This window comes from Rhopalosiphum maidis, chromosome 1 (genome assembly GCF_003676215.2).
Source record: "Rhopalosiphum maidis isolate BTI-1 chromosome 1, ASM367621v3, whole genome shotgun sequence".
In the NCBI taxonomy this organism is placed as follows: domain Eukaryota; kingdom Metazoa; phylum Arthropoda; class Insecta; order Hemiptera; family Aphididae; genus Rhopalosiphum; species Rhopalosiphum maidis.
In genome coordinates this window covers 84,366,649-84,380,779 of record NC_040877.1, presented here as the reverse complement: position 1 = coordinate 84,380,779, position 14,131 = coordinate 84,366,649, and positions in this window count along the sequence as shown.

The following is a 14,131-nucleotide window of genomic DNA, read 5'->3' as shown; positions in this document are numbered from 1 at the left end:
GGATTCACTCACACTAATAATCATAACACTACTACATACACACAATATCGTGCGAGACTAAATAATATAAGAATTAGGTTGCCAATAATTTACTCCTTAATAAATAGCCGGCACCGGGCACCTTTATTTTTCAATTCTGTTTACGGGACGTTAAACTAGACAAATGGATCATAAATTCCTATGGCTTACAATTGTTTTAACTCGTGTAGTTTGCGCATGCGCAACATAATTTCATTTTTTTTAATGACAACTTTTATTTTTAATATAATTTTCAAATTACTCAATGTTTTTCAAGCAATGTCGATCTATCAATATATATTTAAACCCAAAATTGGCGAAGTTTTAAGAGTATATTAGTAATAATATGGTCTAAAGTACGAGTATAATTGTGTTTTAAAAAATACTTTTTTTATTACCTATATAATTATAAATTATTATATTACATATGCTATACTTTAGGCTTTTAAATGTGCATAGAGAATCAGCTGTAGTTAATTGACTTATTATGATGATTAATTATATTCTAGCCTTTGCATCTTAAAACAAATAGTACCTAGGTATCGCAATATCCGAACATAGAGTTCGGTGCTACCGAGTAAAATATCTGAATATTATAAAATGGTGTACCTCAAGGGACTACCCTACCTCTCACAGTCTCACATTGTTCGACTTACCTACTAATCAATGAAATAAATTATTTAATATGATAAATTGTATTAACTTTACTAATTACTTACGACTCGCACTTCCTTTTGTTCTTAAAACCACTCCATTTCAATGAAAAACTCAACTTAGGTATACTACGCATCAATTACCTAATATGATTATCATTATGAATATATTTTCAAAATTGGGAGAGGGTTCAAACTTTTAAGTTAGGTCTGGCGGCGAAACGGTAGCGGCGAAATGTCCGGGTTCGCTTATTTTTTATTGAACTTAAACGACAGTAAACTTTAATTACTAGTACTTGATCATTGTTAGACATAAATTAATATATAAATTTACAAATTATCAAATCAGTAAAAATCAGTAAATACAAAATTAAATACTACTATGTTATATTATTGGTATTGAATATAATCTGTAATAAAATTATATTATATGGTTATTAATAAATTACAACAAGATACTTTAAAATCATTATTATATAGTTTATTACCTTAAAAAATAAAATCGTATACAAATTAAATAATGTTTGTACCTATACCTAAATCGTACGTTATGTAATAAATAATAATTAATAATATAGTATTACAACAAAATAATTCAGTTTAAGAATTTCGTAAAAAATATAAAGGTTGAAATAAATTTGTTTGATACATTTTTGGAATATTCTTCATGGTTAGATCAGGAACATGTATTCGTAAAAAGTATCTATGACCATATGACTTACGAGTAAATATTTGTATAGCATATTAGTATATTAATTATAATATAAGTAAATATGATTAATTTCGTATTTAAATTTAAATATATAAAGAACATACCAATAATAAAAATCAAGAATTAAAAATTAGATAATAATAAATTCAAAACTTATAATAACACTTTATTTAAAAAATTAAATTAAATTAAGAATACCAAAAATAATATTAGGTGAACGGTATATGCCTTCACGACTGTTCCTAAGTATCTTCGTTTTCCGAAAAAAGTTTCAAATTTTTGGTATAATAATGATAGCTCTACAGTGGAACATATAATATAAATGTAAAAAGTGCTTATATGAATTAATTTTAACATATTACTCAAAATTATACCAGAATATAGTATTATTACTTATAATTACTAAGTACCTACTATAAGCAGTCAAAATCTATTTCTGCAACTTTAAAATGTGGTAGATTATAATAAGTATGGGACGCACGTGTCACCCTTCGTTTAATAGATATTTCGTAACCAAAAATAAATGCCTGCTCAGTGTTCACTGTTCACGAACAGACACATTTTAAATATATCACTCAAGAAAAATATCAACTGCAAACTTCTTTTTTTATTTTAAATAAAATGCAATGAAATAATAATTATTAATAATATTATATGCTTTATAATTGATATGATAAATGTGTTAGAAAACATTTATTTTTATAATTATTTAGCTTATTTTAGTATTAAAATATTTACTTGTTTTTACACAATAATATAAGAAATATTCAAATATATGTGCAGAATATTGTACGTCCTTTTTATCAACTATAGGTATTTACTTTGAATACCTACTTAATGCGTTACCTATAATGACCAATAGACTATATATATTCTTATTTTAAATAAGATATTGTATGTAAATATGTACATAGATATTAACTTATATATATATTAAAATGTTATCATATAATATTATTTTTATATTTCAATCATTAAAACTTTTAGGTATAAGAAACTAATAAATATGCTAAATAGTGTTAAAATTATAAGTTTATATTAAGAATAAAATTTAAAAAATCTTAAATTGTAATTATATATGCTAAGGAAATTGACTGAGGAATGATACAAAGAAAATAGAATTATTTTATAAATATAATTCTGGTGTTATCTGAAATATAACGGACAATAAATTAATAAGAACGTGAGGAAAGTTACAAAATTTGTCTTTGCATTTAGGCAAGAATGCAGGATATATGACAAGTTCAACTTCCTCATATGACATGTAATACACGGCGTATATGCATTAATGCATTATAATTTATTTTATAAATAAATTTACAATTCAGGAAAAATTTTTAAAGTTGAATAAAAATATTTTATTACATATTTATATGTATGGAATAAGTTTGTAATAAAAATATAAAATTATTAATTTTAGAAAATTACCAATGTTGAATTATAGCGTTATTTACTGAACTTTTTCAAAATTACCGCCACTATAAAATGGCCAATGGGGTTGAGGTGGTTCGTATTATTGATCGATCCGAGAAGCGACGCACACGCCACCACTGGTCTGGTCCACTCGCGCTTTCAGTCATCTCGACCGTGTACGAGAATCCGGACTTCCGGGTTTCCGTAAATCTTGTTATCATTACGTAGCTTTGGTCCAGTGATAGCAATTGTACATTTTTATTGTTGTGCGAAGTGCGTTCGGTAGCAGCGGAATTAATGATATTATCGACGAGATAATATGTAAGTAGACAACATGATATTCGTATAATATACAATACAATAATCCAACACTGTACACTGTATATCCGGTGTAAACGTATATACCTATTTGTTGAGGAGACCGGTACACCTCACCCCGCTAATAATCACCCTTTGTTTTCGACAGTTACCTACCTTATTAAGTATTCGTTATGTGGGCACACGTCACATGTAGTATTGCCTACACCAACTATACAATTACACTGTGTGTTAATGTCTGTTGATTTTCTACTGTATTTTTTAATAACAGTAAAGAAGTAAACTATATTGTGTCTAATATGTAATAATTATACTATATGGATTATGGTAGTATTGACTAAATTTCTTTAAATTTGTATTTACTCTCACAAATAGTTACCTACTTTTAAATATTTCAATCTAAATTCGAATTATTATTTATAAAAACATTTTCCACCTACCTTAATGATGTATTTTTTTTAAAATAATTATACTTAAATATACATACAATAATTATGTGATAAATAAAAAATATTATAAATATAAAAATACAATGATAAAAAGAGTATATGATATTAACCGCGAAAATTCAAATATTCATATGACTGATATATCCATAAGTAAGTAGGTACAATAAAAATGTAAACAGTAATATAATAGTAAATAATAAATATAACAACTCAACTTTTTTTTTAAACAACTACAATGTTACAATATAAACCATAATAAATTGAAGTATTGAACAATACTTATACACGTAATCTCGTTAATTTATTAGCTAGATTATCTATTGATTATTTAATTTTATATTTTATAATTATAAGCATAACTGCATAACACATTTAATACATGTTATATATCTATTGAAATATGATTTTGTTATATTTAAAAGTGTTTTAAAAGAGCATATTGATCAACTTAAATAAGTGTTTGCATTGATTACAATATTATGCTTGACGCCATTCGTGTATTATTTATGATTTTAAATGAAGTATAAACAATGATTTATATGATAGAGCAACACATATACTTTCATAATCAATTATACTTTTGTACCTCGTCAAGCAGGGTTATAGTTGGACGTTGGACTGTAATACAATTATTATATACAAATTCCAAATATTATTTATTTAGACTAATGCCTAAATGCCTAATGGCTATCAACTATTAAAGTATAAAATGTAGGTACCTACTTAAAATATTGAATTTCCAAACTACATTTAATTAGTAGAAGGCATGTTTGTATAGTTGAATGTAAATAATAAATGATAACGATTAAGTGTGATTACACAGATAAAACGCAAAATATCTATTTTAACCCAAGTTTATTAGTTTGAAAATAATAATTTATTAACCTATCATTTATTAACAGTATTCGAGAAGCAATTCGATTAAATATAACAAAAAGTATTAAGACTAAAATCTTATTATTAATAACTTCAAATAGAGGTTTTATCTTTTATGTCAGAAATAATGACAAAAGTTGCAAATAATATTTTAATATTATAATATTATTATATGTTTAGGTAAATACATTTCAGTTATAATTAAATAATTTAATATTTTAAGAAAAACTAAATAAAACTTTTGTGAAAACGTGTATATGAAGAAATGGTGAAATTAAATCGTTAGTTTGTTTTGCAAACTTCATAAATTATTCAGTTACATATTTTATATTTTTGTTAATTTATATTTTTAACGCTGATATTTAATTAAAATAGATTTAGAACATTTGAATTAGAACTGACGACAGTAAATTTAAGGTTGATTAAAAATATAATGTAATACATTCAATTTATTACGAATTTCAATTACACAATTATCAAAACATTATAAACAGTGTGGTATTATACATATTCTGTGCCAATGCTTCCAGTCAGGGCTAGGCTTCATTATTGCCCAACTTTTTTCGAAAGAATAAATACATATAACTTTTAATACTGTACTAGGTACCTAATATACAGTCATACGGATTATTTACATACAATTACACATTTACACAATAATGTAAATAATATTATAATATTATACTTCGGTTTTTAACTGTATGAAAATAAATTACAGTTTACGACTACGATTGAGCGTTATTTATAACCAGGGCTCGGGAATTAGCACTTAAAATCTTTAAAATAAGCGCTTAAAAACATCATTATAAGCACTCAAATAAGCATTTAAAAAATTTCAACTTGAGCAAAAATATTTAATTAAAAATAAAACTTTCTTTTTACATGATAAAGTTGGTACTAGACATAATTTGTAACTGTACTAAAAATAATATAATTAAAGACTACAAAAAATATTGAAACAAAATGATTAGGAAGTTTCTAACTAAAAAATCAAAATAAATCTTTATATTATAAAAAAATTAAACTTCACTTTCGAGACATTTTGCTTTATTGTTTATAGATTTTCCGAGGGATTTTCCGAAAAAACCATAAAAAGTAGAAAAATTGGTCAAAAAAGCAAAAATAATCAGAAAACTGGTAAAAAAGCATATTTTTAAAACAATCGTCGAAAAAAGTAAAAAAAGCACTTTCAAATTTTATAACTGAATGTGTTTTAACATGCCATACACTTCCATTGCATTCTGCTACATATTAAGTCAATCCCTAGAAATAAGCAAATGCTGTAAATCCCGAGCCCTGTTTATAACTTATTATATTATGTAATATTTTATAATTTAAGGACAGAAATATTTAATATTTATTTAAACTGACTATATATCTATATAATATATATTATTAGTTATATTACTTGGAATTAAAAGATATTAAAGTGGAACTTTTTTTGATCACGAGCCAATCTATGAAATAGACCAACACTATTAAAAACTTAGGTCCGTGAAGTAAGTTATCTAAATAGCAAATTTAAAACTATATTAAAACAATAAGTTTTTCAATGTTATTTGGATTTATTTGTAAGTATCTGTAAATTCAATTATTTCTAGCTTCCATCTCAGAAAATATTTTTATCAGTTCTTTTGTGTCCATTTGTCTGTTTTCTAATAATATGATAGGTATGTTTTGGTTGTTTTGAACTTTTTTCTAAGTATTACTAACCTAACCTGTCTCGTGAATTTTAAAATGAAATACAAATGTTTGTATATCATTTTAGATTTTGAACGGAATGAGGAATGTATTGATTTTACAATGATGTATGCTTTTTTTTATTTTTGTGTCTGTCATCACGTTTTGGAGTAGAAATAATGCTTTGATTTTTTACTTCAGCCCCTTTTTGAAAAGAAAAATTAATCTAGTTGGTATTTAGGGGGAGGAGTCAAAAAATTGTCCAGTAATTTTCAAAAGCGTCAGGCAAAATCTTAAAAAAGTAACAAAATAACGGGAAATTTTACGCATAATCAGTTTTCGACAAAATCGATTTTTTTATTTCGCTGTAACCCAAAAATGAATCATTGTAAATACTTAAAATATTACAAAATGTTTATATTACGGTTATATATTTACGATTAAATTTTCAAAATATTTTGACTTTTAAAGCTTTTTGCAGACAATTGAAATTTTTGATTTTTCTAAATTTTTTTTAAAATGCCGATAAAAAAATTTTGCTTTCCAAAAATTCTTTAAAATTGAACACAAGGTTTATTATAAGTTGTCCTTATCGTAGAAAAAAAAATCGTTAATCACAATTTTTGTTTATAAGCATTTAAAGTTCAAACGTTTACAAAATATGTCAGAATCGCAAAAATTAGCAAGGAATTTTGAAGTTGAAAATTTATAACATTTTTGTGATTTATACCTAAGGTAAAAAAACTCAATACAAGGTTTTCCATAAGTTTTCCTTCAAATAACTGTAAAAAAGAACTCCAGCTTCAATATAGAAAACATTTTGTGAGCATATGAAATTTAATTTTTTACGAAATCACGTAAAATAACAATATATTACAATTTAAATATAGGTAATAATATAATATTATTTTCTACTAATTATCCTAGACTAACAAATCATCTCTGTTCAGAATCGTTTTTCGTATACAATGATACCTGTCATTGCATTCAAATAGTGACCTACTCCCCATTTCTACTATACACTATACAACAGAGCAATACCCACTTGCCCACGCTTTTTTATAATACAAATTGTATTTACAAGAGTCAAGGGTCTTTCCGGGGTCCTCCAAGTCCAGGGCCCCGGGGCATTGCCGTGCCTTGCCATTCCATAGTTACGCTACTGGAGGCACATCCAAAAATGTATTAAAAAAAATACGTGAATATATTAATATAATAATTTTTTCTTTAGTATACTAAAGAGTTATTTATCCACATACTCACCATCGTTTGTAATTGAAGTCGTGATAAAAAATATTTTTTAAAGAACAATGGAGTGTTCTATTTGTTTACTGATTTTCATCAATATTATTTTTATTTTTTTGGAAATTTTGATATTTATAAAAATTAAATTTCAAAACGACTATTTAAGAAGTTAGTAATAAATAAATTAATAAAGTATATGTATTTGACGAATCAATCAGTGGATCAATATTTTCAGAAAAATATTATTTTCAAAAAATTGTTTTGTTGTAAATCCAAAAGAAACTAAAAATCGATTATTATTAAAAAAAAATTGTGAAAATAATGAGTTGACTTCAAATTAGAAAAAATATTTTCAAGTTAATTTGTGTTAATTGCTTAAAAAAACTTTACCGGGCACTATGTGTACAGTATACATATAGTCTCGATTAGTCAGCGCCGGAATAAAATTACCGAACACCTCTAGCACCCAAAATAATAAGATTACGTAACCTGATGTCTCGCGTGGAGCCTCACTGCTCACTGGATGCCGACGGCGATCGCCCCCGCACACACATGCCTGACGATGAAATACGATTTCTATCAATCCTTTCCACATGTGGCACACGCGCACGCGTTTATACACGGTACGGACATTTAATATCCATTAACAACGGAGGTACCGTCGACGTATGTTAATGTAACAATATAACGAATGCGTAGCGAGCAGTGTACTGTATCTACATAATAATATGTACACTAATAGAATAATATCGTATTATATTATTATATTACATAATATAACATCTAGTTAAGCGACAAAAAATTATACGAAAAGACGACATTATTGACAATATTATATTTTGTGCAAACCTGACGTAATACAGCGAGTTTCACGTTGGTACAGATCATTTTGATTGACCGGTTGATACATAATGCATGTTTTTGGAAATACATTTTATTATTATGGGTACTTTATTTAAGAAAAATAAAATAAATAAAAGATACTATCAGTATAGTTGATTGCACTTGGCACGTAACTTATTTTTGTTTTTATAAATTATAACCATAGCCTATAGGTACATAATTTCGTATTAATAATACGATTTTATTTTGACAGTTTAAACTTCAAAACTATAAAGAACCGTAAAACTGATTATCTGATGTACATGTACCTACTCAGCTTCAGCTATTATACCAATAAAAGTTGAATTTAATATTACAAACATTATTATTATTTCTTAATTATTAGTAATGTGGTTTACGTTTTAATTTGTTGATTCTATAAGCCCACAGATTTCACTGTAATATTTTAATATATTTACTCAAATAATAAAGTCTGATTAATAATATAATTACGAGAAACGACGACCTCAATTATTTATGGGTATACCTATTTTATTTATTAGGTACATACTTTAAATTATTATTGCCAACTGTGTATAATACTATAATATTATAGTGTTACAACTTACAAATGTATAGACAATTATCACGTACATGGTACATATAGAGAGAAGCGTTCTATCGTCAAAAATGCAATGATTTTTTTTTTTTTTGCAGCTGTTCCGGTGTTAACGGTCCCTTGCCCAGCCTCGGCGAATCCACCCCTGAAACGTGCGTGTCTCCCCGTCTATCAGGTATATATATATATACACACACATATACCCGACGCACGCACTCGCGCTGCGCACACAAACACACCCAAACGGCGAGCACACCCAGTCGTCGTCTGTATAACATTTAATAATAATAATAATAATAATAATAACAATAATATGGCGCGTGCGCCCCGGCACAATAGTCTTTCGGCCGTGGCGGCGGCGGAGAAGCATCGGCGGCGGTGGCAGCAGCAGCGAGCAGCTGTTGGTTTGGTGGTCGTGACGTAGTCGTCGTCGTCGTCTGCCGCAGAACAACTGAAATATTATTATTACTATTATTATCCCTGTCGAAGCGGCCGTCGTGCATACACCACGACCGCGTCCGAACCAGCGACCGCCGTAGTGCGCGTGGAGGTGCCGCCGCCACAGCAGCAGAGCAGTCACCGACCGCAGTGTGCAGCCGTTCGCCGTCAGTCCCGTTTACCCGTTTAGCCGTCCCTCGGTGTTCGCGAAAACGTCTGCGGACATAATATCGTTTTGAAATTTTTGACATCGATCGTCGTGCGATCGCGATCGGTAAAACGAACGTCCACGCCGTTATGCTGTCGTCGCCGAACACTCGATAACTGTGGAATGACTACCGGTTTGGTGAGTACCTACGCAATAATAATAATTAATAAAACTATACAGTATATTATAATAATAGGTATACTACTACTGTAAAATATAAACGGTTACATTATTACTCTTTCACGGTAGAATGTTCCCGATTTAAATTCGCTAGGATAAACCGGTGCGCCTAATTTATGCCTATTTTTCGTTTCCGGTTAATCAATGTTTGATACGGGGCGTTTAGTTAGAGGATAGACTTCGTGGATAGATAGGCTTACCCCTACCGTTAATTATTATTTACGATAACGAAATTAACGTGGAAACATGAAAAAAAGGAAAGATCAGTTTTGGGTTGGAGACACGCCGTGTGTTTCTCGACCACCTTGTCAATGTAGTAAGAAAAAAAATTAAAGCCGCCGTTTTTCATTTTTAAATCTATTTAGAATCAATCCTTTTTAAAACAAACTATTTTACTTTTTAAAGAGAAATCTACACTGGCTTTATATCTTTCTTGTATACTGTACTTTAAGGTATATAATTATGAGTGTTTTGGTGATAAAATTAAATATTGTATAACATTTTTTTTATTATTATTATCTACCGGTTTCCGTCGACCGGGTTTCCCGCCAAAACAAATATAAATATATCAGTATTCGTTCGTCCTCGAAATTGCTTATGAAGACTGGTTACCGGTGTCACCACTCGCCCGTTATTGACTATTATTTATTATTTATTAACATTTAACTCTAAGCATTAACACTATTTGGGTCTTTTGTAAAGCGCACGATACTTTGTACACTTGCCTATACATAAAATATATAAGTAGGTTTAATGCTGACTTATTGATGTCTGATAACAATACAATTATTATCACGATACCGTTAGATATTTATGGTTTGCTGCGTAAAATACTGAAATGCACGCCTGGCTAGTGATAATACTGATATTTTTATACGATAAACTACATTTACTATGCGTTGATATTATATTACAATATTTAAAGTATTATTTAAATAATTATTAACAGTTCTCTACTTATACTTTATAGACACAATGCAGTATGTCAGAATTCATTTTACTCGTTTAGTTTATATTAAATCCGTTCAGGCGTTCAAATTAAAAATAACTTAATTGTTTTAAGTATACCTAGTTATACAAGGTTACTATTTAGTAGAAATGTAGAATATGTGGTTGAACCGATTCAATAATTTAATAACATCAGAAAACTTTAGGTATATGTGTATTATAGTTTTTTTTTATTATAATATAGTTATATCCCTCACCCAAAATTACGTAGAATAATATAATATATAAATATTTTAGATGTTAAAAGCAAACAAATTAATAGTATATTTTATACCATGCTATACTATTTATTGACAGGTATAATAGGTATATTCTAGTGAGAAGGTAGTAGATTTTCTTGTATTTATGGCATTTGGTTAATTATTTTTAGAATGTTTACGCATTTAGTAAATAATAGTGTGTATAATATTTTTTGTTTGATTGTCTTATTGGTGATTTGGTATTTTAAGAAAATTGCATTATAAAACGCTTAAACTCGTAAAATCGAGTTTAATTTGAAAATAATATAATGTATTTGTTAAGATAAACATCGATTTGTACCAGTGTTTATTGGTTAGGTATTCCAAGTGAATTACCAAATAACTCATGGCTATGAGTCATGGAAACGACATGTACGTGTTCTCTAACTAAAACTATATTTGTTCCTTAAAAGGTTTGTAAAAATATACTGCTTTAATGTTTTTATTATTATTATTATTATTATTATTATTATTGAATATAATAATTGTATTATTCTGATAAGCTTAAAAAGGATTCTGTTTGTATACAACTTTTATTAATTGGTATAGATTATAAAAATTAATATAACACTGAATACAATATGCAGTATATCAATGACCAAATTATAAATAATACTGCATTATTTTAATAACGGTTAATTTGTTATGAAATTTGATAATCTGAGAAAGTAAAATGCGTTAATAATAATGTTATATTTATATGAAATAATAATAATAATGCAAATTATATCGCTGAAATAACATCCATGTCTTGTCATATATATATAATGTAAATTATGTAAAAATCAACTTAGATTAAAAGGAAGATTAAACATGTGTTTTTGGTACTTGAAAGGAGTCGCATAGATATTACTAAATCGTCTAAATCAAACAAGTTACAAATAACGGTGAATCATTGGGCACAACGTGTATTAATATTAACGATAAGGTTGACGAGTCACGATGAACAACGGAAATACTAATTTAAAGTTTAAACTGAATAATGCCCATATTATTTAGGATGTTGTACTGTTGTTTAGTTTAGGTTTTCAGGAGAAATGATTTAAACATTTTCTAATTCTTAGTAGATATAAATCATCTATATCTTTTAGACAGATGTTTTACTACTTGATTACTCAACCATTATATGTGTGTCGAACTGGCAACTTTGGATACGTCAAAATGACTCTTGTACCTACATTTCATTTTAAAATATTATTGAATTTTTGTCAAATATTGATTGTAGTATGTTATATAATGTTGTGCCTTGTGTTGTAATGTGATGTTGTTTTACTGTCTATAATATCTTATCAGAAGATAATGTTGATAATAAAATATTTGATTCTAATAAACTGGTCAGATTATTATGTTCACTGGTATGAGTTTTACAATGTGTAAATAACATAAATATATATTATAACTTATAACCATTAATTATATCTATGATATACTACATAACTTTAGTAGTATTTTAATATTTCTATAATTTGTATGTATTATATTTATATAATTTATCTTATAAATTAAGTACTTCAGATTTTAGTCAATATTTTATTTTAATCCTATACTATATTATTACCTCAACCTACCTAATGCCTATTCTAAACGTAAAACGTAGTGACTGAAAATGCAGTCGGCATATCGATTTTTATGAACATTTTCGCAGTGTTAGTCGAAAAGGGTTATTCACGTTACTTTTGGGTGCGTCAAGAAGGGGCCGCACTACAATGCTTGTTAATGAAACGTAATCTAAAAACAGCAATGTATAGTGGGGAACAAGTTCTTCCCTGTGTATGTATTAAATTCTAGGTACCTACTTCTACAATGGTTGAAAGGCCTGATGAGCTGTAGTTCTGGGCAATAAGCAATGAGTGTGACCCTTCAGTTTTTATGAGCAACGGACTAGTCATTCCGGTGAATACTTGAAATACTGTATGCAATTGTAGTTTTATGTTTTCAAACTAGAATTTTTTAACACTGTGTTGACTGTTAGGTTTAATATTCCGTGTTATACGGTCATTTGTCAAAAGTAAACGGAGATAAAGCGTAAAAAATTGTTATATACTCACGAAAAAAAAATTATAATATATTATACGGAATACGAATTCCCGTAATATGTAATATACTCTATAAATAAATGCGTTCTTTGTTGTATGTATAAATATCATCTCGATTAAATCAGTTTGATACATGTATATTATTATATGTGATCTGCGAGGAATGTTCCATATTGCGGTAAATATAGTATGTAAAAAAAAAATATAGTGATGATAAAAGGTAATAGGTATAGGCTTATAATACATGCAATGCGTATTGTTATACATAAGTCGTAGGTATATAGTTAAATCAGGCATTTTACTAAATGCCTAGGGCCTAGGCAAATTGTCAAAGAATTAAATTGTTATGCAATTTTATTATCCGCCTATAGACCAGTGGTCGGCAACCCTTTTGGACTCTTGGGCTACATTCACGAATAAAAAAGTTCGCAGGTCGGACAAAAATAAAAATTGTATATTCTTAAATTACTTAGTATATATATATATAAAATACTGTCTAAGACTTTAAAATAATGAAATGTATAAAAAAAATGTTGCTGTCCTAATAAATTTAAAGCGGCGAGAGTCTGGTTGCCGATCACATCGTCTTAGACAATTCGTTAAATGCCTATTTCAAGATAGGCAAATTATAAAAATGACACATTTTGTATTATTTTAAAAATGTAAATATATTTTATTATTAATTTTTTCATTGATATTTTATATTTTTATAAGTTTAAATGCTTATAAAAATATGCCTATATTTATCTTTAGTATTTTTAAATAGCTATAATTAAAACTTATGAGGAACCTCGTATCAGATTTTCAAACTTTCTGACTCAGCAAATATTTTTTAATGTTATTTATATAAAAAAAAAAAAAATAAAAACATCGAAAACTTCCAGTATCTTTATATAGCTTAAAAAGCGTCAAAATATTTTGAAAATATTATCATGAATAGAACATGTTAATTTAAATATTTGGCAAGAATTTCAATCTTCAAGTAGGTTAATATATTCATTTGTTTTTGAGTTACATCAATTGAACAATATCGATTTTATTAAAAATAATAAAAACTGGTTTCATAAAACTTCCCGCTTTTTCTTAATTTATTTTTCCGATTATTATTTTTAAAAAAGGTACCTACTGGGAATTTTCTACTTTGATTCCTAAAAAATACCAACTATATCGAATTGTTGATCAAAAACCACTTTTAAAGTTAAAGTTTGAAATATTTT